The sequence below is a fragment of the Podarcis gaigeae genome, assembly GCF_964106915.1.
Source record: "Podarcis gaigeae genome assembly, chromosome: 10".
In the NCBI taxonomy this organism is placed as follows: Eukaryota; Metazoa; Chordata; class Lepidosauria; order Squamata; family Lacertidae; genus Podarcis; species Podarcis gaigeae.
Genome location: NC_139686.1, coordinates 8,143,939 through 8,168,806, shown reverse-complemented (window position 1 = coordinate 8,168,806; position 24,868 = coordinate 8,143,939). Strand labels below are relative to the sequence as shown.

Genomic DNA, 24,868 nt, shown 5'->3' with positions numbered 1-24,868 from the left:
CTGATTGGCATCAGATTCCCCACTTGCATCAGCCAGCCTTCTGCAGCTAGCCATCATGACTCTGGCATTAGCCTTCTGCGTCATCTCTGCTGCTTTAAATCAGGCTGCTTTATACAAGCTGCGTCTGTGTACAACTGCAGCTGCTTCATTCCAAAAGCAAGTTCAAAAGTACTTTCGATTTCCAGCCTCTGCCTGTGAGCCTGTGCCACTCTGCTTATCTGCAGCTGCTGCAAAACCTCATTCCAAAGGCAAGTTCAAAAGTGAAAGTTCTCTCTGCTGTCTTAAATTCATGCTGCGACACTGCTGCAGCTGCTTTACTTTCGATTTCCCCCAGCATAGGAAAAATTTATCCTTCTAGCCTTTTGCCTGTGCCACGGCAAAACCGGCTATAAAAGTTCAAAGTCCAGCCATAAAGCCATTAATTAGAAGCTGGCAGGCTGCCCGGAGCTGTAGCACATACCTCATCAAATCATCTTGACGCGCAGAGATATCGTCCGATCCGGCCCTCTGCATTCCGATCCTTTGCCGGCACTCCAATTCTTTGCTCCTTTGTTCCTTTGCCAGGAGCCCGACTTCTGGAGTCCATTCTCAAAACACTGCGTTTTTCTGGGCCCATAACCAAATGTTGGAGATAAGCAGTGTCCAGTGCACAGCGGAATGATGAAAAGTACGTGCCAACATGCTCTATATTACTTTATTTACACTTCAAAGCTGGTAATTTACAGAAAAACATCTTCCCTCTGCCGGAGCAGAGAAAGGCATCCTCTCTCCTCTAAAGCACAGAGAGAATCACACTGAACTGCAAAGAACAGTGAAAAACAGGAAACCAGTGTACGTCACATCCAGTCTCCTTTCCCGTGAGAAAACCCAACAGCACTTGACTGTGGAATGTAAACATTGTCTTGTGACAAGCACTTCGCTGCTCAGTGAAGGAAGCAGAAACCAACAGGTTTGACTTCTTGAAGCCCAGAACGCTACTGCTATGAGATAAAAGCATGTTGCTCTCTGGGCTCCCTCTGGCAACTTGTTCATTGAACATCCATCCCAATTTGGTTGCAGAAAACTTATGCGGAGGTTAGACTTGTCCTGTCTTTATTGGGTATTCACTCTGGGTTTTTTTTTATGTGTGGGGAGGCTGTGCATTTAACTTGATTTGCTCATGGTTTGTTAATACATCTTCCAGTTAATCTTTTTAAAAGTCAGTCCTTTATTAGGTATAGCAAACCGCACATTATCAAACCAACACCGTATACAAATTGTGCAAAATACGAATTCAGCATAACAAGGTTTGTCCCGGTCAGATCTTTAGCTCCAGAGAAAACCAATTTGCATAAATAATACGATATAACACTACCACATCACCGATCAATTAAGAACCACTAAATCTCTTTATAATGGCCCAGTCTTTCTACATGGACAGCACTCAAAAATTCAGCCACTATTAAAGTAATTTGATCATTCCTGTCCGAGAGCAGGTCCTGATCCGTTGGGGGCATAGAATTGAGCCTGTTAAGTTGTAAGGCCTCTAATAATTGTCTTCTGGCATAAATGCCAAAATCACAAGAAAGTTAATCATTCACCCCTCTCGCGCTTATTGATACCTTTCCCGATCACTTTCCTAACAGCAAAAAGTCCAGTTGTGTTTTTTTTAAAAAGAGGATTTGTTGCAACAGCAACCAATGGTCACTATCATCTAATCCAGGGGTCAGCAAGGTTTACTGGCCATGGGCTGGATCTCACCCATGGAGATCGTCCATGGGCTGGACTGGCGCAGCGTGACACTGGAAATCGCGTCTACGCATGTCCGCAGTGCTGTAAATCGCTTCTGTGCATGCCCAGATGCCAAAAACAGCGCCTGCGCAGAAGCGGTTTTTGGCATCTGGACATGCGCAGACGAAATTTCCGGTATCTGCATGTGCGCAGATGCGGTTTTCGGTACCGCCCAGTGAGTCCCTGCAGGGGACTCGCCAAGCGGGCAGCTCGGTTCGGGGGTGGCTCAGGGGCCAGTAAAACGGTCTTTGGGGGCCGCATCCTGCCCATGGGCCACACGTTGCCGACCCCTGATCTAATCTGTCTGTAAACAAATAGGAAATAACATTTTTTAAAAAGGCAAATGTCATCTAAAGGGGTAAAGGGGACCCCTGACCATTAGGTCCAGTCGTGACCGACTCTGGGGTTGCGGTGCTCATCTCGCTTTATTGGCCGAGGGAGCCGGCGTACAGCTTCCGGGTCATGTGGCCAGCAGGACTAAGCCTCTTCTGGCGAACCAGAGCAGCACACGGAAACACCATTTACCTTCCCGCCGGAGCGATACCTATTCATCTACTTGCACTTTGACGTGCTTTCGAACTGCTAGGTTGGCAGGAGCAGGGACCGAGCAACGGGAGCTCACCCCATTGGGGGGATTCGAACCGCCGACCTTCTGATCGGCAAGTCCTAGGCTCTGTGGTTTAACCCACAGCGCCACCCACGTCCCAAACACCATCTAAGCTCCCTACAAATGAATCAGAACAAATGCTAAAGAAAAAAAGCCAATGTCAAATCAAGGTGATTGCTCAGTAAACAAGTTGTCTCAAAGGACCCTCAGTCTGCAGTGCCCTTCCACCCTTCTGAAAGGCCTACAATCTTTGGTTGCCGCTTGAATGATGCATCTCAAATGAGGAGCCACCACTGAGAAGGCACCCCTGTACTATGAACCACATTAGATGGCAGAATATGGTGCAGGGCCTCTCCTGCACACCTTAGCACCTGGTCAAACTGGTAGGGATGGGGAAAGCTGCCAATTTCAGTTTTCCATTTCCCCATTTTTTTGTTCAGTTCTCAACATTTGCACATCAGTTAGAGATTTCTTTTTCAATTTTCTTTTTATTGACCCTGATAGGGCTGCCATACATCTGGGATTTCATCCGCTGAAAATAGCATCCAGGCGGAATTTCAGAAAATTCGGCGTTTCGTTGCATATGCATATTTCTGGATGCATTTTTGCCAGGTGTATACCCATTTTTGCAAGGCAATTTCCCCTAATAAAATGTATGGCGTATGTTTTTCCCCACTAATATATGCACTTCTATGAAAATTTCAAGTATACACATTTTTGCACACACCAGCTGGTTGGAGAACCACATTTCAAAACACAGAGCATGGATTTTGTGGATGGGATGGGTATCCTTTCAGAAAGCACAGATTACCATAGTTGGGCTCACCTGCTAACCTTTACAGTACAAAACATTTAATACCACTGTTGCAGCAAATCATATTTTAAAATATACACAGAATTGCTTTATTTTTCTTATATAAATAAAAACAGCAATTCAGAAGGTTGAAAGTGTTTCTGTTTGCATATTGTTTCAGAAAGTACAAATTAAATGGGTTTATAGTTAAGTTGCCTTTAAAAGTGCCTGGCAAAAACAATAATTTTAAATCCGGCGTTTTGCTTTGAACTACTGTATCTATGGTTTTTTTTACATGTCTTAGTATAGTTGTTGTGGTTTTTTTTTAAATGGAGTAGAACTGTCTTATAGTCTTATAGATTTTTTAAAATGCTGGTTTCAATGTATGTATATTTTTGTGTTTTGCTTAAAATATTGCAAACCACTTTGGGTTGCCGCAGCAAAAAAGCAACTAATAAATTTAATTACTACTATTAAATTGCCTACTTAAAACAAAACAAAACAAAAAATATTTGTCTAGGCATATCCATCCCTAAATAGTTTATTTGCTTTTAAAATGGTTGATTTCACCTGCGCTTCATGAATTTGATTATATCTGCTTTTAATAATCATTTAAACAAATGACTGCATTATACCGTTAAATACTGTACATAATCTGCTTTGATTAGAGATCCTTTTAAATATGATGCAGTTTCGAAATGCTTTTAAATAAAAAAAATAGTAAGCCACAGAGCTATAATTTGATTAAATGGTATATAAATTGTGCTAAACAATTTTTTTTTTTTTGGGGGGGGGAGGGCAACAGGAAGTTGCAACCTATGCATTTTGAACCAGTTGAATTTTTGTGACATTATGAGAATATTCACCCAAGTATCGGCCCTGTCGGTTCAACCTTTGAACCAATGAATGTTGGTGGCCCCTTGTAGCTGGAGACCTGGATGTGGTGCCTCCTCCAGACATCCACAGAGGACACCAGTAGCAAACTGGTAAGGGCTGTAGCTCAATGAGCAGAGTGTCTGCTTTGTGGACAGGATGTTGCAGGTTCAATCCCAGGTATCTGCATGGACTGATGAATGGTCCAAGTAAACATCAGGAAGAACTTTGTGACAGCAAGAGCTGTTCAACAGTGGAATAGCTGTTCAGCTTGGAAGGTGGTTTTCAGGGACTGGACAGGAGGAATGGGAAATGAGCCCTCGGTGTCAGATGTGCGTGCAGGAGCCAAGCCCTGTGACCAATAGGACTTTGCAGGACTGGGACATTCCTAAGTTTGTTCTGAAGAGGCAAGGCGTAGCCACACAGGTGAGGCCGCTTGGTAACTCACTGCACCTGGTGGCAAAGGCCGGGAAGGTATATAAGTTCAGCATTTCCCTTCGGCTCTTTGCCACAGCATCACACTTCCTGCCTTGCTGTGTTTGGCTCCTTGCTTCCTGATCCTTGAACCTCAGCTTTTTGACTCCCTGCTTCTTGATCCTCGGACCAGTGGCGTAGCGTGGGGGGTGCAGGGGGGCCGGCCGCACCGGGCGCAACATCTGGGGGGGCGCGCTCGCACTCGCAGCTCTCTGGCCCTACCTGGCTCACTCTCTCTCTCTCACTGCAGTGCTGGCTGTGCGAATCCGATCCGAGCCTCCGGGTTGCCGCCCACTGTGGAGGGGGTGGGTGCCAGGCGTGCGGTGCGGAGAGAGAGCGAGGGACTATCTGGGGGAGGGACAGTGTAGCGGTCGCCCAGCGCAGTGCTGAGCGCGGGAGAGAACCACACCAGACCAGCCCAGGCAGCAGCAAGAAGAATCTGGCAGCGGCGGCAGGTTAGGGGTTAGGGGGCGCAAATTACTTGCCTTGCCCCGGGTTAGGGGGCGCAAATTACTTGCCTTGCCCCGGGTGCTGACAACCCACGCTACGCCACTGACTCCTTGCTTCCTGATCCTCGGACCCCTGACTTCTTGACTCCTTGCTTCCTGACCCTCGGACCCTTGGCTTCCTGACTCCTGGCTTCTGGACCCCCGTTCCTGCTCCCACCCCACCATCTTGCCCCCGGTCCTGATGTCCCCAGCCGGGACTTCGATCGCCTGTGAACCAGACAGTGACACTCGGTCTGATTGGCTCCTCTCAGAAGAAGAGGAGGAGTAGGAAGTTTTGCTCTCCCCGTCTCCAGCAGTTTCAGGAAGAGAGGGAGACAGGGATAATGTACAGCTGAATGGGGAATTGCCTAGCTACAAGATAGTGGAGGAGGAGGAGGAGGAGGGAGAAGTTAGAAGGCAGACAGCAGAGACCTTCCTGGAGAGTATGTTGATGGATCTCAACCAAAACTCCTTGCTACCGGCTGCTTAGTCCGTGTAGTCCAGGATGATGACTCAGGAACATAACGTGCTGAACAGTAACTTGATTTGTATTATATACAGCGTATAGCACAGCTTTGTACAAGTTACTATATACACAGACTCGATTCAAACTCTACACACCAACCTCTGAACTCCAACACCAAACTGTGTCATGCTGCTTATCAGGCGAAACTTTTAGCCAATCACCGCCTGTTGCTAGGCTTCCCTATCTCCAAGCCGACTTTCTCACGTACTCTTGCTTCACTTGGCTTCTTGCCAACTCACTAATTGTCCACTTCAAAGCTGCAGTTTCTAACAAACCTCGACAGAGTAGGGGAAACCCACCTAGTCCGAGGGCTAGAAGGTCCCTCCACATTCAAGAACAGAGAATGCGGATGGATGTGGCTCCTCTGACGTCCCGTAGGTTTCCAGGATGTTGTAGGAGACGGAAGAGGAGGGACTCAGAGTAGCCAACATCCCGTATGCATGGAGACATGGATCTTTTGTCTTGCAACCAAATGACTGAATGAAAAACCATAAAATGTGAACTGTTTGTTCTTCTTGCCTCTGAGGCTACAGGGGGAGGAGAGGCTACTCCACACCTGACAGGGATAGACTGTCCTTCATTGGAGGCTTTCAAGTAGAAGTTGGATGGCCATCTGCCATGGATGCTTTACCTGCGATTCCTACATGGAATGGATGGCAGCTAATGGATTGAGGCTGAATCCTGACAAGGCAGAAGTACCATTCTTGGGGGACATGGGGTGGGCTGGTGTGGGGGACTCCCTGATTCTGAATGGGGTAACTGTGCCCCTGAAGGACCAGGTGCGCAGCCTGGGAGTCATTTATGGACACACAGCTGTCCATGGAGGCGCAGGTTGATTCTGTGTCCAGGGCAGTTGTCTACCAGCTCCATCTGGTACGCAGGCTGAGACGCTATCTGCCCGCGGACTGTCTCGCCAGAGTGGGGCATGCTCTAGTTATCTCCCGCTTGGACTACTGCAATGCGCTCTACGTGGGGCTACATTTGAAGGTGACCCAGAAACTACAACTAATCCAGAATGTGGCAGCTAGACTGGTGACTGGGAGTGGCCACCAAGACCATATAACACTAGTCTTGAAAGACCTACTGGCTCCCAGTACGTTTCCGAGCACAATTTAAAGTGTTGGTGCTGACCTTTAAAGCCCTAAACGACCTTGACCCAGTATACCTGAAGGAGCATCTCCACCCCCATCGTTCTACCCGGACACTGAGGTCCAGCTCTGAGGGCCTTCTGGTGGTTTCCTCCCTGCGAGAAGTGAGGTTACATGGAACCAGGCAGAGGGCCTTCTTGGTGGTGACGCCTGCCGTGTGGAAGGCCCTCCCGTCAGATGTCAAGGCAATAAACAACTATTTTACTTTTAAAAGACAACTGAAGGTGGCCTTGTTTAGGGAAGTTTTTAATGTCTGATGCTGTATTGTTTTTAATATTTGGCTGGAAGCTGCCCAGAATGGCTGGGGAAACCCAGCCAGATGGGCGGGGTATAAATAATGAATAATAATAATAATAATACATTGCAAGGGGTTGGACTGGATGATCCTTGGGGTCCCTCAGAACTCTACAACCCTATGAAACCCTAGGGAGCCACGGCCAGGCTAAGGCAGTTTCCTCCCTCAGTAAGAGAGGACACCCAGAGCTCAAGGTCTTCTTCGCTCCCTTTCATTCCATGCCGCTGTGTAATCCCATCGCTTCAGAGGGACGTTTGATATCCATGCCAAGGTTTACCTCTTCACGCCCAGTTCCCTAAAGAGAAACTTTCGGCATACACAAAGGAGGCGGCAACACAGTCGAACAATGCTCTTTCCTCGGAGAAAAAAAAGAAATCATATTCTAATTTGGATGCTTTGGCAAAGGCTCAGCACCCTCTTTGTATCCCCTTCAATAACATGTGTCAAAGATCATTTCTACAGATGTTGACTTCCGCTACGTGGTGGGCAGAAGACATTTTAATACCTTAAAGAGACAGCAACACAGGGCGGGTGGCAATTCAGAGAGAGATGTTTTGATCCGGAGCTTTTGGAAATGAATTTCTGCGCTGCCTTTATGTCCAATTTTCTACTTCTTCCTTTTTCTTTTTTTAAATGCCCTCTCCCTCCTCTCCTGGAATGCAGATTAAATGCCGTTAGTCTCTTATCCTTGAACCTTGCATCACGCAGAGATGAAAATCCAATTCCATGGTAGGTGGGTGGGTGTGAAGTAAACTACTGAAGGCCACGCAGGCTTTGACAAAAACACCACAGGCAAATGTCTTATTTATTTATCTATTTATCATAAGAACGTAAGAAGAGCCGGCTGGATCAGGCCAATGGCCCATCTAGTCCAGGATCCTGTTCTCACAGTGGCCAGCAAGTTGCCTGTGGGAAAACAGCAAGCAGGATTCGAGCACAAGAGCAACACTCTCCCCTCTTGTGGTTTATTCAGAAGCATCACTGCCTCCAGGAGGCCAAGCTTAGACATTATGGCTGGTAAAGGTAAAGGGTAAAGGGACCCCTGACCATTAGGTCCAGTCGTGGCCGACTCTGGGGTTGCAGCGCTCATCTCGCTTCATTGGCCAAGGGAGCCGGCATACAGCTTCTGGGTCATGTGGACAGCATGACTAAGCCACTTCTGGAGAACCAGAGCAGCGCATGGAAATGCCATTTACCTTCCCACCGGTGTGGTATCTGTTTATCTAGTTGCACTTTGACGTGCTTTCGAACTGCTAGGTGGGCAGGAGTTGGGGCAGAGCAACGGGAGCTCACCCCGTCACAGGGATTTGAACCGCCGACCTTCTGATCAGCAAGTCCTAGGCTCTGTGGTTTAACCCACCGCACCACCCACGTCCCTCTTATGGCTGGTAGCCATCAATAAAAAAGCACACCAAGAACTCAAGCCAGTTTCAGTAGTTTCAGTAAGTTTCAGTAGTGGGAGTGGTCCCTACTCGCAAATCAATAGTCAATTGTGACAAAAACTAATCCATTCAAAAGTATGTATTACAAACTCAAGTGTTGTTGTTGTTATTTAGTCGTTTAGTCGTGTCCGCCTATTCGTGAGCCCCTGGACCAGAGCACGCCAGGCACTCCTGTCTTCCACTGTCTCCCACAGTTTGGTCAAACTCATGCTGGTAGCTTCGAGAACACTGTCCAACCATCTCATCCTCTGTTGTCCCCTTCTCCTTGTGCCCTCCATCTTTCCCAGCATCAGGGGCTTTTCCAGGGAGTCTTCTCTTCTCATGAGGTGGCCAAAGTATTGGAGTCTCAGCTTCAGGATCTGTCCTTCCAGTGAGCCCTCAGGGCTGATTTCCTTCAGAATGGAAAGGTTTGGTCTTCTTGCAGTCCATGGGACTCTCAAGAGTCTCCTCCAGCACCAGAATTCAAAAGCAACAATTCTTTGGCAATCAGCCTTCTTTATGGTCCAGCTCTCACTTCTATACATCACTACTGGAAAAACCATAGCTTTAACTATACGGACCTTTGTTGGCAAGGTGATGTCTCTGCTTTTTAAGATGCTGTCTTGTTTTTGTCATTGCTTTACAAACTCAAATAGAGATTACAAACTCTAACAGAGATTACAAACTCAAACTCATAAGGATATGTATAACACAATAATTCGTTACAGAATTAGAGATAAGAGTTTATGAGTAGCGATAAGTACATGTTAGTCCATAGTCAGATTCAACATGAAGGTCTTAGTTTCAATCATTGAGCAGAAGTCAGAAGTCAATTATCGATCAGAGACCAGGACAGGGCCCTGTTTCGATGTATTCGCCTTCATCAGCTAATTTTTAAAAGGGTCGTGTAAGTTTGAAGACTTTCGGATAAATATATCCTGTTATTTTCTACATTTCTCAGAAATAACAACTGCATGTGGGTAGATCAACGTGTATCTTGAGCTTTTCTGTGGTAGCCATCAATGGCCTTCTCCATGAATTTGTCAAATGTTCTTTTAAAGCCATGCAAGCTGGTTGCCATCACTACCTCCTGAGAGAATGAATTACCTTAGGGTAAAACTTCCAAGGTGAAAAAAATGGGCTTCTAAATCACCTGGGGATGAGAAACTACTCGCTTCAATAGTCTGCTCTCCAGGGCATTGGGGTGATCAGAACTAGATGTTAATCCAATGTGTGTTGAATAGTATCTATATGAGTGTGGGATGGGATTTAATAGGTAGGAGAGGATACATTAATTGCAATTTACCCCTCCAGGCACCCAGGTCTCTGTAGGCTGAACAGAGCTCCAGAATCCCATCCTTGGCAGTAAAATCAAACGCATCGGGCTCAAGCTGTATAACCTTGTTTTGAGCAAGACCAGCTATGAAGTGAGCTGGCTTGCTCTTTCAAACCCCAGTTAACAAAGTATTGGGCAACAGCTTGTAAAGTAAGTTTAAAAATAAGATTTACTTACTGTTATACTCGTGCATTGGCTCACAGCAGTAGCAGCAGTAAAAACTATGCAGGAAAAATAGTTCTATTTGCAGTCTAACCAGCTTCATGCATCTCCCTGAAGCTGGAGCAAAGGCATGTTTGCATCCAATGCTGGTTAAAGGAAGAGAGAGAGAGAGAGAGAGAGAGAGAGAGAGAGAGAGGGAGGAACAGGAAATACTGTAAGCTCTTTCCTCTCCAGGAGAGGAAGGGGAAATGACATCACACAGAGCTTTGCCTACCCATTGTATATCTATGATTTGAGTATCTGTCTATCAGCAATAAAGCTCTGTGGACTTAACCCCTTCTTATGCTAACTAGCAAGAATATACATTTGTTAGGTTTGCTGCTAATCTCCCGCAATGAGTTGGTGGGGGGTCAGTCTAAAAGATGCGCTGTGCTCCTTCCAAACCTGCCATCTTGTGTGTGTACAATGGTCGGGGGATGGGGGAGAATATATAAGTGTAAGCTTGCCAAACCAGTTCCTTTGCCTAGGTAATGGCTTTGACTGACTAGTGAAATACCTTGTTTACTTTAGAGATTACTTGCATCAGTTCCCTTCTCCTAAGGAAATGGGAGGTGGGATGTCTGGTCTTCCAGGTTTGCCTCTATATAAAGTCCTGGACATTTTTATTCCTTGGGGTTCCATATGTGCAAGACCAGCTGATGAAAAATCACGCACGCAAATCGACGCTGCACGGATACTTTGCCGCCTAAGGCACTACCCAAGGTCTCTGTGTGAAGCTCTTTTTGGATTCTTGCAGTACAGCCAATCAGCTGTTTGGGATGGGGAGCCTCTCCCCTCCCCACCTATTCCAAGTATCTGATTGGTGGGGCTATGCCCTTGCGGCTGCCCATATGTGGAATTGGATCAGAGCCTGTTAGCTGACAAAACAATATAGCTGCTGGATAAAACTATACTGGTGTGCTGTGGAATGTGTGTGTGTCCATGTGTGTGGTTTTTGTTTAAAGACTTTTGCTTATAGTGTAGAGTGGGAGATTAAATTTTACTTCATTAGGATGATTATGCATTTGATGAATTAAATACTTAACATGCAATTGCAGAATCGCTCCCTTAGCACCTTTATTACAGGGTGCCCTCTTAGCAATGCAAACTCATCGTTGGGCTATAAAGCAGGTAGATGTACTGAGAGAAACTGGGAAATGAAAGAGAGGACAAGCAAGGAACTGAGAGTTAAGCAGAGGAAGAACAAAATCAAAGGGCGAGACCTTAGGGCAAACTAACTAGGAACCAAGTTGCAAAGCATTTGGTGGGAGATAGATTGCCAACAAAGGTCCGTATAATTAAAGCTATGGTTTTCCCAGTAGTGATGTATGGAAGTGAAAGCTGGACCATGAAGAAGGCTGATCGCCGAAGAATTGATGCTTTTGAATTATGGTGCTGGAGGAGACTCTTGAGAGTCCCATGGACTGCAAGAAGATCAAACCTAGCCATTCTGAAGGAAATCAGCCCTGAGGGCTCACTGGAAGAACAGATCCTGAAGCGGAGGCTCCAATACTTTGGCCACTCATGAGAAGAGAAGACTCCCTGGAAAAGACCCTGATGTTGGGAAAGATGGACTCTAGTCCAATCCTCTGCAATGCAGGAATACGCAGCTGTCCTTTATGGGCCTCAAACCCGCAACCGTGTTGTTATCAGCCCCACACTCCAACCAACTGAGCTATCCAGATGTCCAGCGATGGTAGATTCCAAATGCTGACCTCAAAGCACTGCGCTCACAAAGTTCCCCATCCTTGCCATAATGATCACAGCAAAGCATTTCCGTGTGTCCCATGAAAATATTCCGCCTGGTGAAATGCTGGATTCTGCAACCTGCCAAAATATTCATTTGGTCCAGTTATTTATTTGGGCAAGTTTCTCAGGAGCGGGTGTCCTGGTGTCAACCTGGCCTTCTCTAGGACCCTAAGCCAGGAGAAAAAAGGAAAAATAGAGGATAACAAGGCTATCGGTGGCCACTAGCCCAAAAGGCTATGTTCTACTTCCACTGCTGGAGGCATCATGTCTCTGAATGCTGGATTTCTGGGATTCACATTTGGAGGAAGAGTGTTGTTGCACCCAGGTCCTGCATGCTGGGTTTCCAAAAGACACGTGATTTGCCACTGTGAGAACAGTATGCTGGATTATATGGGCCTCTGGCTTGATCCAGAGACGCAGGTGGTGCTGTGGGTTAAACCACAGAGCCTAGGGCTTGCTGATCAGAAGGTCAGCGGTTCGAATCCCCGTGACGGGGTGAGCTCCCGTTGCTTAGTCCCTGCTCCTGCCAACCTAGCAGTTAGAAAGCACATCAAAGTGCAAGTAGATAAATAGGTACCGCTCTGGCGGGAAGGTAAACAGCATTTCCGTGAGCTGCTCTGGTTCGCCAGAAGTGGCTTAGTCATGCTGGCCACATGACCCGGAAGCTGTACGCCGGCTCCCTAGGCCAGTAAAGCAAGATGAGCGCCGCAACCCCAGAGTCGATCACGACTGGACCTAATGGTCAGAGGCCCCTTTACCTAACTCTAACTCAAATCTTGAGCTTTCTTGAGTGAAGCCTTTCCCTTTGTCAGCTTTAAATCTCTCAAATAATTGATAATATTGGAACTGATCAACAATACTTCTTAGGTTCTCAAATACTACAGAATGGTAAAAAAATATAAAAAGCTGCTCAACCGCTTTGCTCACAGCTGACTCGCTGTTCAAGGTCTAAGCAGAACCCAGTAGACATAAATCTGGTACAGGGTTTTTTTTGGGGGGGGGCAGGGGGGCAGGAGTCTCTTGTCAACTATTGGAACAAAAATATCCAAGTTAATATACTACCATATGCCATTTTCTCCATGCTATAAATTAAATCCTCTCATCTGAGTCCCTGAGATTAAGAACTTGCCTCTTAATATTCAAAGAGCGCTTTGTTCTTAAATACTCTATTTCCATTGTTTGCGTTGCACTGTTACATTGCATAAATGTTTTTGTAATTCCCTGATTATATGAAACAGCGAGTCAGGACTGGAATCACGGCCTTTTTCATATTGTAACAGAAAGGAGAGAAAAAAATACTGCCACGTTTTATTTATAAGCCCAACCCCACTGTAATAATTCTCATATATATATATATGTCTGTGTGTGTTTCTGTTATACCTCGTCGTCAACACATACCGTGTTACAGTCATACATAAAATAATAGAAAAAGATAGCATAGGTATAAAACGTAAACATATGATAGTAATAATAACGTATCTAAATTATTCCAAGATTATTTAAATTCTCTATATCTTGAATTATACTTCCCTTCCACTCTTTCCATGGTTTCCTTTCTACTATCCTTTTAACTGCGTTTTCTTACTCTACTAAATTATTTTCATTACCTTACATAATCTCACGCTATAACACCTTCTGCTGAGCATTTTCCCCCAGCCTGTTACGATTATTTCCTTGTTATAATATTTTGCCATATAATCCGTATATAATATCCAATCCTCTTTCAGTCTCTTATCATCTTAATTTCTCAATCTATGTGTCATACGGGCTAGTTCTATGTACAGTGGTACCTCGGGTAAAGTATTTAATTTGTTCCGGAGGTCCGTACTTAACCTGAAACTGTTCTTAACCTGAAGCACCACTTTAGCTAATGGGGCCTCCTGCTGCCGCCGCGCTGCCGGAGCCCAATTTCTGTTCTCATCCTGAAGCAAAGTTCTTAAATTGAAGCACTCTTTCTGGGTTAGCAGAGTGTGTAACCTGAAGCGTATGTAACCTGAAGCGTATGTAACCCGAGGTACCACTGTACTCTGATATTTCTCAATCTATCTGTCATATGGGCTAGTTCTATGTACTCTAATATTTTGAGATGCCCTTCTTCACTTGATGGTACTGTAATAATTCATCAGCCCCTGAAAGTCTCTGGACATCCCTTCCTTTTGGGGTGGGGAGGGGATGAATGGTCCTGCGAAAGCCCAACTAGTGATGGGATCAAAGCCCTTAAACCATGGTTTCCCAGGCTCAGGTATCTAGCTGTTTTTGGACTACAACTCCCATCATCCCTAGCTAGCAGGACCAGTGGTCAGGGATGATGGGAACTGCAGTCCAAAAACAGCTGGAGACCACCAGTTTGAAAAACCCTGCTTTCAAGGTTTGGATTATTAAGGGGTATATAAATCCTATTAAATAAATGAATTACCATTCTGTACACAGCTGTATAATTTGGACCTGCCTGAAGCACCTGGGCCATGGGTAAGCAATCTAAGGCCCGGGGGCTGGATCCAGGGAACCAGGCAGAGAGCCTTCTCGGTTGTGGCCCCCTCCCTGTGGAACGCCCTCCCATCCGATGTCAAGGAAATAAGCAGCTATCTTATTTTTAGAAGACATCTGAAGGCAGCCCTGTTTAGGGAAGTTTTTAATGTTTAATGCTGTATTGTTTTTAAACACTCAATTGGGAGCCGCCCAGAGTGGCTGATGTTGGGAAAGATGGAGGGCTCAAGGAGAAGGGGATGACAGAGGACAAGATGGTTGGACAGTGTTCTCAAAGCTACCAGCATGAGTTTGACCAAACTGCGGGAGGCAGTGGAAGACAGGAGGGCCTGGTGTGCTCTGGTCCAGGGGGTCACGAAGAGTTGGACACGACTAAATGACTAAACAACAATAACAGCCCCATTGAAGAAGATGACAGTAGTCAGGGCCCCCAAAATGTGTCTACCACTGATCAGGGCATAAGAAGAGCTGGCTGGATCAGGCCAATGACCCATTCAGTCCAGCATCCTGCTCTCACAGTGGCCAAGAAGATGCCCGTGGCAAACCCACAAGCAGGATTTGATGACGAGAGAACTCTCCCCTCCTGTGGTATCCAGCGACTGATTTTTAGAAGCATTGCTAATGCCAGCAATGCCCCTCTGGACCACTGTTCCGTGTGGTTGTGTAAGTTGTCTCCAAGGGAGGAAAATGGCGGCCTCTCTGGATTCTCCCTGGATTCGTCTGCACCACAGTAGGTTGCCCTAGAAAGAAAGAAAGAAAGAAAGAAAGAAAGAAAGAAAGAAAGAGAAAGAATACAATTATCACAATCGGTTTTTGTAATTTTCCACACCAGTTCTTTCTCCTTTGTGTTATTAGCACCAAACAAGGAGGCAACAAAAGCCGCCGATTCAATATGCACCGCATTGGAAAACAATGGGAAAGATGGGCTTTTAATAAGCACTCGGCAGAGCTGTAATTAAATCTCAGGTTGTGTTTGGAAAACAAGAATCTCATTTAGCGCACTTGCCCGGCATGCCTTCAGCATCGGCACCATGTTTTGTTCTGGGCAATTATGCCAGCTTTGTGTGAATTGATTAACAGATACGGGTGTGGAGCGGGGCAAGGTGCCTGGAGAAGGATAGGTGCATGGGGTCGCCCCAGGAGTGCCAAAGGTTGGCTTCCGTAAGGGCACCTTCTTGGTAGGGTGTTAGAAAATTCCCTCTGGGGGTTCAATACAGAGGTTCACACAAAATTCCCAGTTAGTCAGGTTTCATTCAGTAATGTGTTGCAGGACAGAGTTCAGAAAGTCTGTGAGAACTTTTCATGTAGACAAAGCTATATAGGAAAAGAATACGTCATCTTGGCAGCTTCATCTACTCCTCAACCACCTTCTGCCAACCCATCACCACACCATCTCTCATCAAACCACATTCATTGGAAACACTTACCCAACCCATATTTTTTTTATTGTACATGCAGAGCCCTCCTTGCACCTTATCTGAAGTTGTTGTTTAATTGTTGTTGTTTAGTGGTGTTGTTTAGTGGTGGTAACTGTTGATTGTTCTGGATCTTTAAGCCAGAGTTGGACCAGACAGCCAGGTAGAGGAGTGTCCTCTGTAAAACAGGACACTGGGGCTCCCAGCATGGGCTGGGCTTCTTCTGGGTTTGTTGTTGTTTAGTCGTGTCCGACTCTTCGTGACCCCATGGACCAGAGCGCGCCAGGCACTCCTGTCTTCCACTGCCTCCCCCAGTTTGGTCAAACTCATGCTGGTAGCTTCAAGAACACTGTCTAACCATCTCGTCCTCTGTCGTCCCCTTCTCCTTGTGCCCTCCATCTTTCTCAACATCAGGGTCTTTTTCAGGGAGTCTTCTCTTCTCATGAGGTGGCCGAAGGATTGGAGCCTCAGCTTCACGATCTGTCCTTCCAGTGAGCACTCAGGGCTGATTTCCTTCAGAATGGATCGGTTTGATCTTCTTGCAGTCCATGGGACTCTCAAGAGTCTCCTCCAGCACCATAATTCAAAAGCATCAATTCATTGGCAATCAGCCTTCTTTATCGTCCAGCTCTCACTTCTATACATCACTACTGGGAAAACCATAGCTTTAACTATACAGACTTTTGTTGTTTAATAGTCAGTGTTAAATTTCTCCTTAACTTATATAAACCCATACTGTTATTTTGATTGTAATTGTTTTAACTGTTGCTAATATTTTATTTTTAAACTGTCCTAACCTGCCTTAGGACCGCATGATGAAGGACAGGTGAGAAATCTTAATAATAATAGTAATAGTAATAATATTAATAATATAAACTGTGGTCCATGGAGCACCTGTGGTCTGTGGCTTATCAGCGCCCTTGCAGCACACTTGCCACATTCTATGGAACACAAATAGTTACACAATAAAATTCATCTAGTAATTGAAATACAATTTAAAACCAGACAGCGTCTAACATGGTGCATTGTGATTGCTGTTGATGGATTGATTTACTTATATGCCCCCTTTCCACAATGAGCTGTGTTAGGACAGGCAGGAAAATCATTAAGTGGTTCGTTGAGACCCTCGACAATTTTCAAGTGGTCCATGAGAGGTGCGGAAAGTCTGGGAACTGCTGGCATACAAATAGTCATTAATGGTAGCGATTAAAAACAGACATCAAACACGGGAGAAAACAATGCAATTCTCAAAATATAGATCAGCGGTTTAGAAAGGAGATATACTGAATTCATTCAATGCTCTCTTTGATCCCCATCTTCCATGTTCCGACCATGGAATGAGTGAGTGTCTGTGCTGAACTCCCCTCTTCTCTTTCGCTTCTCCCACTGCAATACTGCCTTCCCAGGATGGGGGACCCTTTCATCCAGTCGTAAGCACTGCTTCTTGCAGCAAGTTCTGCACTATTAAGTTCCTTGAGGGGCCTTCGATGCAATATGCCACGAGAACAAACACTCCAGAATCAAAGGTTGAGACAAATATTTGAGATGCTTCATAGACGTTTTTTTGTTTGTTCCTTTCCCCTGAGCGGTTCCAAAGACCTTTGCAAGGCTGCTGCGGAAAAATCTGTTTATTTACAAATATGTAAACCCAGAAGGGTTTCTTGAGAGTCCCATGGACTGCAAGAAGACCAAACCTATCCATTCTGAAGGAAATCAGCCCTCAGTGCTCACTGGAAGGAGAGATCCTGAAGCTGAGGCTCCAAGACTTTGGCCACCTCATGAGAAGAGAAGACTCCCTGGAAAAGACCCTGATGTTGGGAAAGATGGAGGGCACCAGGAGAAGGGGACGACAGAGGACGAGATGGTTAGACAGTGTTCTTGAAGCTACCAGCATGAGTTTGACCAAACTGGGGGAGGCAGTGGAAGACAGGAGTGCCTGGCGCGCTCTGGTCCATGGGGTCACGAAGAGTTGGACACGACTAAACAACAACAAACCCAGAAGAAGCCCAGCCCATGCTGGGAGCCCCAGTGTCCTGTTTTACAGAGGACACTCCTCTACCTGGCTGTCTGGTCCAACTCTGGCTTAAAGATCCAGAACAATCAACAGTTACCATCTGGCCATAGTTGTCCCCATATTGTATTTTCACTGTAACGGTAGCAGCTGTATCCATCTGGGATAGCTCAGTTGGTAGAGCATGAAAGTCTTAATCACAGGGCTGTGGGTTCAAGCCCCACATTGGGCAAAAGGTTCCTGCATTGTAGGGGGTTGGACTAGATGGCTTCAAGGGTTCCCTTCCAACTCCACAATTCTATGCTTTCTGAAGCTGCATCTGTATGTATATTTTAGCATCCACAAATGTTGTGCAAGTCTGTGCCCACATTTTGGATGACGCCCAAGCAGCCAGACTAAACACAAAGTGGAATCAGTTCAGGCTCTGGTGGTCAAGATTCTTAGACTGCATTGGATTCCTCAGCACAATCTTAGTTATACACACACACACACACACACACACACACACACACACACACACACACAAACAGCACTGGCTTTACCCCTGTTGCAGAATTTCAATTATCTGCTCATGGAATCTGAATTTACTGCAGAATAGAAGCAGTCTTAAATTTTGTTCAATGAATAAAGACTACCTAGGAATGTGATTTTAGCCGGCACAAACCTTTATAAATTACTGATTATTATTTTTTAAATGGAGCTTGTTTTTAACATTTGTTTGTTTCATTGATCTTTTAAGCGAACACTCTGGATGGTTTTGCGAACTGCTTAGGGGTCTTTCGTTCTAGAAAGCGGTATATAAATTTTGCTCAGTAAAGTAACAATAAATAATTGTGACTGTTGGTCAGCAGCTCATAGAGGGGCATGGTGGGACACACACACACACACACAGCCTTGCCCCCCCCTTTAGGAAATGCTGCTCCTGGAAGCTGGATCTTCTCTTAAGGTTGTTCGGATGTCATTGTTCAGCAGCAATGACCTACTTTTGTTTTATCAGGCTCCTTTCTGTTTGCGTTGGATTATTGGTGCTAGAAGATACTGCTAAGTGAGTTGTGTTTCTGGAATATAAATGAGCTGCGATCCCCAGTCCCTCTTCCTGGGCCGAGTGAAAGAGCAGAGTCTTTGCTCATCATCCATGGGCAGTCAACAGGGAGAGTGGAAAGGGCAGATCTTGCTGCTTTCTTTGAGGCTAACCAAACAATTAAACCCCTGTGTTGCAAACAATATATCAGTAATATCCAAGGAAACACGATGACCAAGTACAATGATATGATGTCAATATAAACTCTTTATATAATCTATGCAGAACACTGAACAGTATGAAATATATGAAATGCAGTGGCGTAGCGTGGGTTGTCAGCACCCGGGGCAAGGCAAGTAATTTGCGTCCCCTAACCCGTGGATTTGCGCCCCCTAACCCTAACCCCCAGATGTTGCGCCCAGTGCGGCTGGCCCCCCCTGTACCCCCCACGCTACGCCACTGATGAAATGCACTCTCTGCAAAACCAAATAAACAGAAATCTTATACAGTGGTACCTCGGGTTACATATGCTACAGGTTACAGACACTTCAGGTTACAGACTCCGCTAACCCAGAAATAGTACCTCGGGTCAAGAACTTTGCTTCAGGATGAGAACAGAAATTGCGCGGCGGCACGGCAGCAGCAGGAGGCCCCATTAGCTAAAGTGGTGCTTCAGGTTAAGAACAGTTTCAGGTTAAGAACGGACCTCCAGAATGAATTAAGTTTTTAACCCGAGGTACCACTGTATGTAACTTTTAGAAACACCTGTAGGCACCCCTGAAAGTCTGTGAAAGTCCCAAAATATTCACTCTTGATGGATTCTCTTGAGAATATAGAACCAAATGAGAGTCTTATAAGTCTTTGAAAGTCTTTGTAGACTATGCAAGTCTCTGAAAGAAGCAATGGGTCAGATTCTTATCTGGTGAAAATAAGCCGTAAAGCTTTGTTCTATGACATCCAACCCTGCCGAAGTAGTCCGCAAACAGATGTAGTGAACAGTGATTCCTGATATACCCACTGTTTCGTGGAATTCTTCTTCAGCACAGCAAAAGGATACAGAAATGCTTCATAAACCCATCTAAACGGTGAATGGAATTGTATAACAACAATTGCTATGGAGTAGTGGTCATAAAGTTATTTCTTTGAGGAGCAGCTGCTGCAAATTGACACAGAGGGAGTCACTATCCAGACCTTCCCACTGCATATTGATAGGATCTGCAGATCTGAGAGAGCCCTTCTACAATGCAGATGAGATGAAGGTGTAAAAAAGTGGTGGTAGGATAATTTAATTTTTGGGTGGAGAGTGGAAGCCTTCAGTTTGAAATGTCCCCAACCTGAAAGGAGAAACAAATGCATTGTGCGTAGCAAACTTGGGCTACGTACACACTAAGACACATTCAAAGCACATTTCCCCCCCTCAGAGAATTCTGGGTACTGTAGGCTACCTTGCACAGAGTTACAGTCAAACTTTGGAACTTGAACGGATCCATTCTTGAACTTTTCGGCACCCGAACGCCGAAAACCCAGAAGTAAGTGCTCTGGTTTTCGAACGTTCCTCAGAAGCCAAACAACTTCCAAGGTGTGTTTTTTGTTTTTCCCCATTGAATTTGCAGCCAACCCATTGATCCTCAGTTTTCTAATGTTTCAGAAGCCAAACAGTCTTCCGGAATGGATTACGTTTGGAAACAGGTTCCACTGTACATACGATTCCCTGCAACACTTAAAAAACTATAGTGCCCAGAATTCTTGGGGGAAATGTTGCTTTAAAGTTATAGCCTTTTGGGACCAGTGGGCACATATTGGATTTTGCAGAAGTGCTGGGGGTGGTATTTGAAGTGGTGTTGTTCTTGTCTAGTCGTTTAGTCATGTCCAACTCTTTGTGACCCCATTGACCAGAGCACGCCAGGCATTCCTGTCTTCCACTGCCTCCCGCAGTTTGATCAAACTCATGCTGGTAACTTCGAGAACACTGTCTAACCATCTCATCCACTTCTCCTTGTGCCCTCCATCTTTCCCAACATCAGGGTCTTTTCCAGGGAGTCTTCTCTTCTCATGAGGTGGCCGAAGGATTGGAGCCTCAGCTTCACGATCTGTCCTTCCAGTGAGCACTCAGGGCTGATTTCCTTCAGAATGGAGAGGTTTGATCTTCTTGCAGTTCATGGGACTCTCAAGAGTCTCCTCCAGCACCATAATTCAAAAGCATCAATTCTTCGGCAATCAGCCTTCTTTATCAGCTCTCACTTCCATACATCACTACTGGGAAAACCATAGCTTTAACTATACGGACTTTTGTCAGCAAGGTGATGGTGGTGTTAGTTATCATTAATAATCAAGCAGGGGTAATATTTTACTTACATATTGCCAGTGCTGTTTTTCTAGAGAAATGCGTGCCGGAACTCACCATGAACAACTCCCTGGTTCTCTTACAATGGCAATGAGAGGTGCTGGAACTGAGAACCACTGCTCTAGGTCTTGTCCTGGGCCCAGTTGCCCTGAGACCCAGCCTTCTCCTGGGACCTGCAGACAGGAAACCGAGGGGAGTCAAGATGTCTGGGAGCTCAGAGGCTGGTTGGCTGCTCTCTTTCCTCAGGAGACTATTCAGCACCCATTTCCCGAAGAAACAGCTATCCATAAAACCCTGACACCGCCACCTTTAATTTCATTTCATTCCCCGCTAAGCTTCTTTATCTCCCTCTCTCCGAAATGTGGTGGCTCAGGTCAACTTTTACTGGTAGCAATTTAGGGGAGACGCACTCCAGCTAATCCTGCACTTAACAAGGGAGATGAATACACCCTGTGGAGGATTTTCAGCCTGTCTTCCCAACTAATGTATGCCTTTCCGTCAAGCTGGGGAGATCAGGTTTTCTCCTCTGTGGCTGCTCAGAGGTCTTTCCTCCCCATAATTGCCCTGTCCAGAAAAGCAACATGACATTGTAAGGAATAATCTTTCCTCCTCCTCCTCCTCCTCCTCCTCCTCCTTCACATTCAAATCAACCTAGTCATCTCAGGTTTTGATTCCACAGGTGGAGGCAGGGAGGCTGGTGCTTTCCATTTGCCCTCCACATTGGAAACGGGATCATTACAAAGTTGCTCAAGCAATTGCAGAGAATAACCAGGCTAGATCTGACATGGGTTGGTGGCTATTGGCACTGGTAGGGTGAAACATGGGGAGATGAGCAGCAGGTGGCGCTAGAGCAAATGACAGAGAGTAGTAGAATAGGCTGCATCACATCAGACTAAGTGCATTTGGTGGCAATTGTGTTTTGAAATACTCCCCAGTATAGTGAACCACTTTTGGAAGAAGTACTGTGGTTGGCCAGGAGTCTCTCTTATTTTGTGTGTGTGCTATTTTACACTTCATTGTTCATTTCTACATGGTTAGGAATTTGTTGTCCAACAACAACAACAACAACAATAATAATAAATGCTATTGTAGGCTGCATCAACAGAAGTATAGTGTTCAGATCAAGGGAAGTCGTAGTACCGCTCTATTCTGCCTTGGTCAGACCACAACTAGAATACTGTGTCCAATTCTGGACACCACAGTTTAAGAAGGATGTTGACAAGCTGGAATATGTACAGAGGAGGGTGACCATGATGAGTCTGGAAACCGAGACTTATGAGGAATGGTTGAAGGAGCTGGGTATGTTTAGCCTGGATGTCATGGTCTGGTCTACGGGTGATCAAAGTCCCAGCTGAGAACGTCGGGACTGGGGGCAAGATGGCGGGGTGGGAGCAGGAAAGAGAGTCCAGAAGCCAGGAGTCTGAGGGTCAGGAAGCAGGGAATCACAAAGTCAAGGGTCCGAGGGTCGAGAAGCAAGGAGTCAAGGAACCGAGAATCAGGAAGCAAGAAGCCAATGCAGCAAGCAGGGAACGAATTGCTGTGGCAAAGAGCCGAAGGGAAATGCTGACCTTATATCCCTTCCCGGCTCTTGCCACCAGGTGCTGTGAGTTACCAAGCGGCCTCACCTGTGCAGCCGTGCCTTGCCTCTCCAGAACAAACTTAATAAGGCCCCAGTCCTGTGAAGCCCTACTGGTCACAGGGCCTGGCTCCTGCACGCACACCTGACACTGGAAAAGAGGAGACTGAGAGGAGATAGGATAGCCCTCTTCAAATATCTCAAGGGCTGTCACATGGAGGATGGAGCAAGCTTGTTTTCTCCTTTTCTGGAGAGTGGGACTTGAACCAATGGCTTCGAGTTACAAGAAAGGAGATTCTGACTAAACATACAGAAAAACTTTCTGACGGTAAGAGCTTTTCGACAATAGAATGGGATGTGTACTCTCCTTCCTTGGAGTTTTTTTAAGCAGAGGTTGGACGGCCATCATGGATGCTTTAGCTGAGATTCCTGTATTGCAGGGGGTTGGACTAGATGACCCTTGGGGTCCCTTCCAACTCTGCAATTCTTTGATTCCTTTGCCTTACCAGAATCCATTTCCCAGTGTGGTGTAGTGGTCAAGAGCAGTGGACTCGTAAACTGGTGAACCGGGTTCGCGTCTCCGCTCCTCCACATGCAGCTGCTGGGTGACCTTGGGCCAGTCACACTTCTTTGAAGTCTCTCAGCCCCACTCACCTCACAGAGTGTTTGTTGTGGGGGAGGGAGGGAAAGGAGAATGTTAGCTGCTTTGAGACTCCTTTGGGTAGTGATAAAGCGGGATATCAAATCCAAACTCTCCTCCTCCTCCTCCTCCTCCTCCTCTTCTTCTTCTACTAGGCAGACCATATGACCTTGTTGCACATTCACGTCCAGTTCGCCTGAGTCAACTGCCAGCCTGAAGTTCCCAACCTGAATGTGAATTGATGGCGCTCCCTGGGAATGGCCTGGTGTTTGAATCCAGGGCCCTCTCAGCATCTCTCTCAAACAGCAGCCCCGGGCAATAACTTTAATGGCATCAATTAGTCTCTGTTTACTCCTTCCAGGCCTCCCACTATCTCCAGAGCACATCACCTCTAAATCGGGTGGCCAAGCTAATTAAAACTAATGAGACCATTAGGGTCATCAGAAAAAGAAAGGTCCCCCGCCATGGATTACCGCCATGGGATAGGACGGCTGGTTTTCAAACAGTTTGAGAGAGAAAGAGCCTGCAAAGGGGCTAGATAAATAAAGGTCAGATCTGCCTTCTTCAACCTGGTGCCCTCTGGATGTTTTTGGAGTTTAATAACCATCATCTCCAGGTAGCACAATTGCTAACAAATCTCTTAGCAGCAAATTCCACTGGCAAGATCCAGGAAGAGCAGGTTTTTACCTGCAACGGCTTAACTATACGCCGTGTGCAGAAGTATATATATATTTTTATCTGCCCTGCACCTTCCAGTATTCAGCTTCGTCGGATAGGCTTGTAAAATTATGAGAGGGAGAAAGATTTGAACCAGCAACTGGAGACAGGAAATGAGGGCATCAATAATGGCGGTCATTGGTCTAACAGAGTCCCAGCCTTTGTACCACTTCCTGTTGGGGGCAGCCAATGGACTGCCTAGGTGGGCGGAGTCACTAACAGACTTGGGAGATGCTCCAATCCGCAGCCTTGTGGTTCTCCATGTGTTAGGAATTTTGAGGTCTTAGATATATGTTCAATGTTCATAAGTGTACCAACCAAGCACATACATAGATCAGCACAGGAACACCGACCTGAAACCATTTTGATTCCTCAACCGAGCAAACGTTTTTTCTGCAAGGTCAAAGGAAAATGGAAAAGCCTCCCCATTGTTTTTTCCTTCACAAATCCTGTCTTAAGGGCACATTTAAGATATGAATAGGGTGTAAGGCTGTGACCTGGCTCAGGAACTAAGTATTTATCATTACAAAAGACTGGCCAGGCTCCCCAGGCAATCCAATCAAGTGACCATTAAACAGGTAACCTGGCAGACAGGAGGTAAACAAACCACTCAGATTTCTGCTGTAAACCGTCCTTTCTGTGATGTAGGTATGATGTATCTGGGGGGGTGGTGGTCTTGGGTTACACCCCTTCTGAGATGTATGTGTGGTGTATGGAGGGGTGGTCTTGAGCTCCATGGCAGGGAATTTAAAATGTCTATATAAGGCCTTGCACGCCATTGTTCTGGGTTCCTCCTCCCTCCTGCGTGTGGTGAGTGAGGACCCTGTTGCAATAGATCAATAAAGATCAGGCTTACTAGCTGCTTTGCTTCTCAATATTCTCTGGTTGGCCTCTGTTATTTTCTCCTACCAATAGGGAACCTATGTAAGGACTCTATATGGGCTTTTCCCATAAGGGGAAAAGGGCAGATTTTGGT

The 24,868-nt window shown here is 45.9% G+C and overlaps 1 long non-coding RNA gene across 5 annotated transcripts in view; it reads right to left on the bottom strand.

The window, feature by feature from the left end:
• The window catches only part of LOC310826295, a 324,400-nt gene that overhangs the window by 156,826 nt on the left and 142,706 nt on the right, over positions 1-24,868 (bottom strand). The window contains exon 1 of one of the 5 annotated variants that reach the window (XR_014555703.1): positions 6,697-6,857. The exons of the other annotated variants lie outside the window; for them this stretch is intronic. This is a non-coding gene — a long non-coding RNA (uncharacterized lncRNA). Of the gene's footprint in view, positions 1-6,696; positions 6,858-24,868 lie in introns of those variants that run through there. 5 annotated transcript variants of the gene reach the window in all.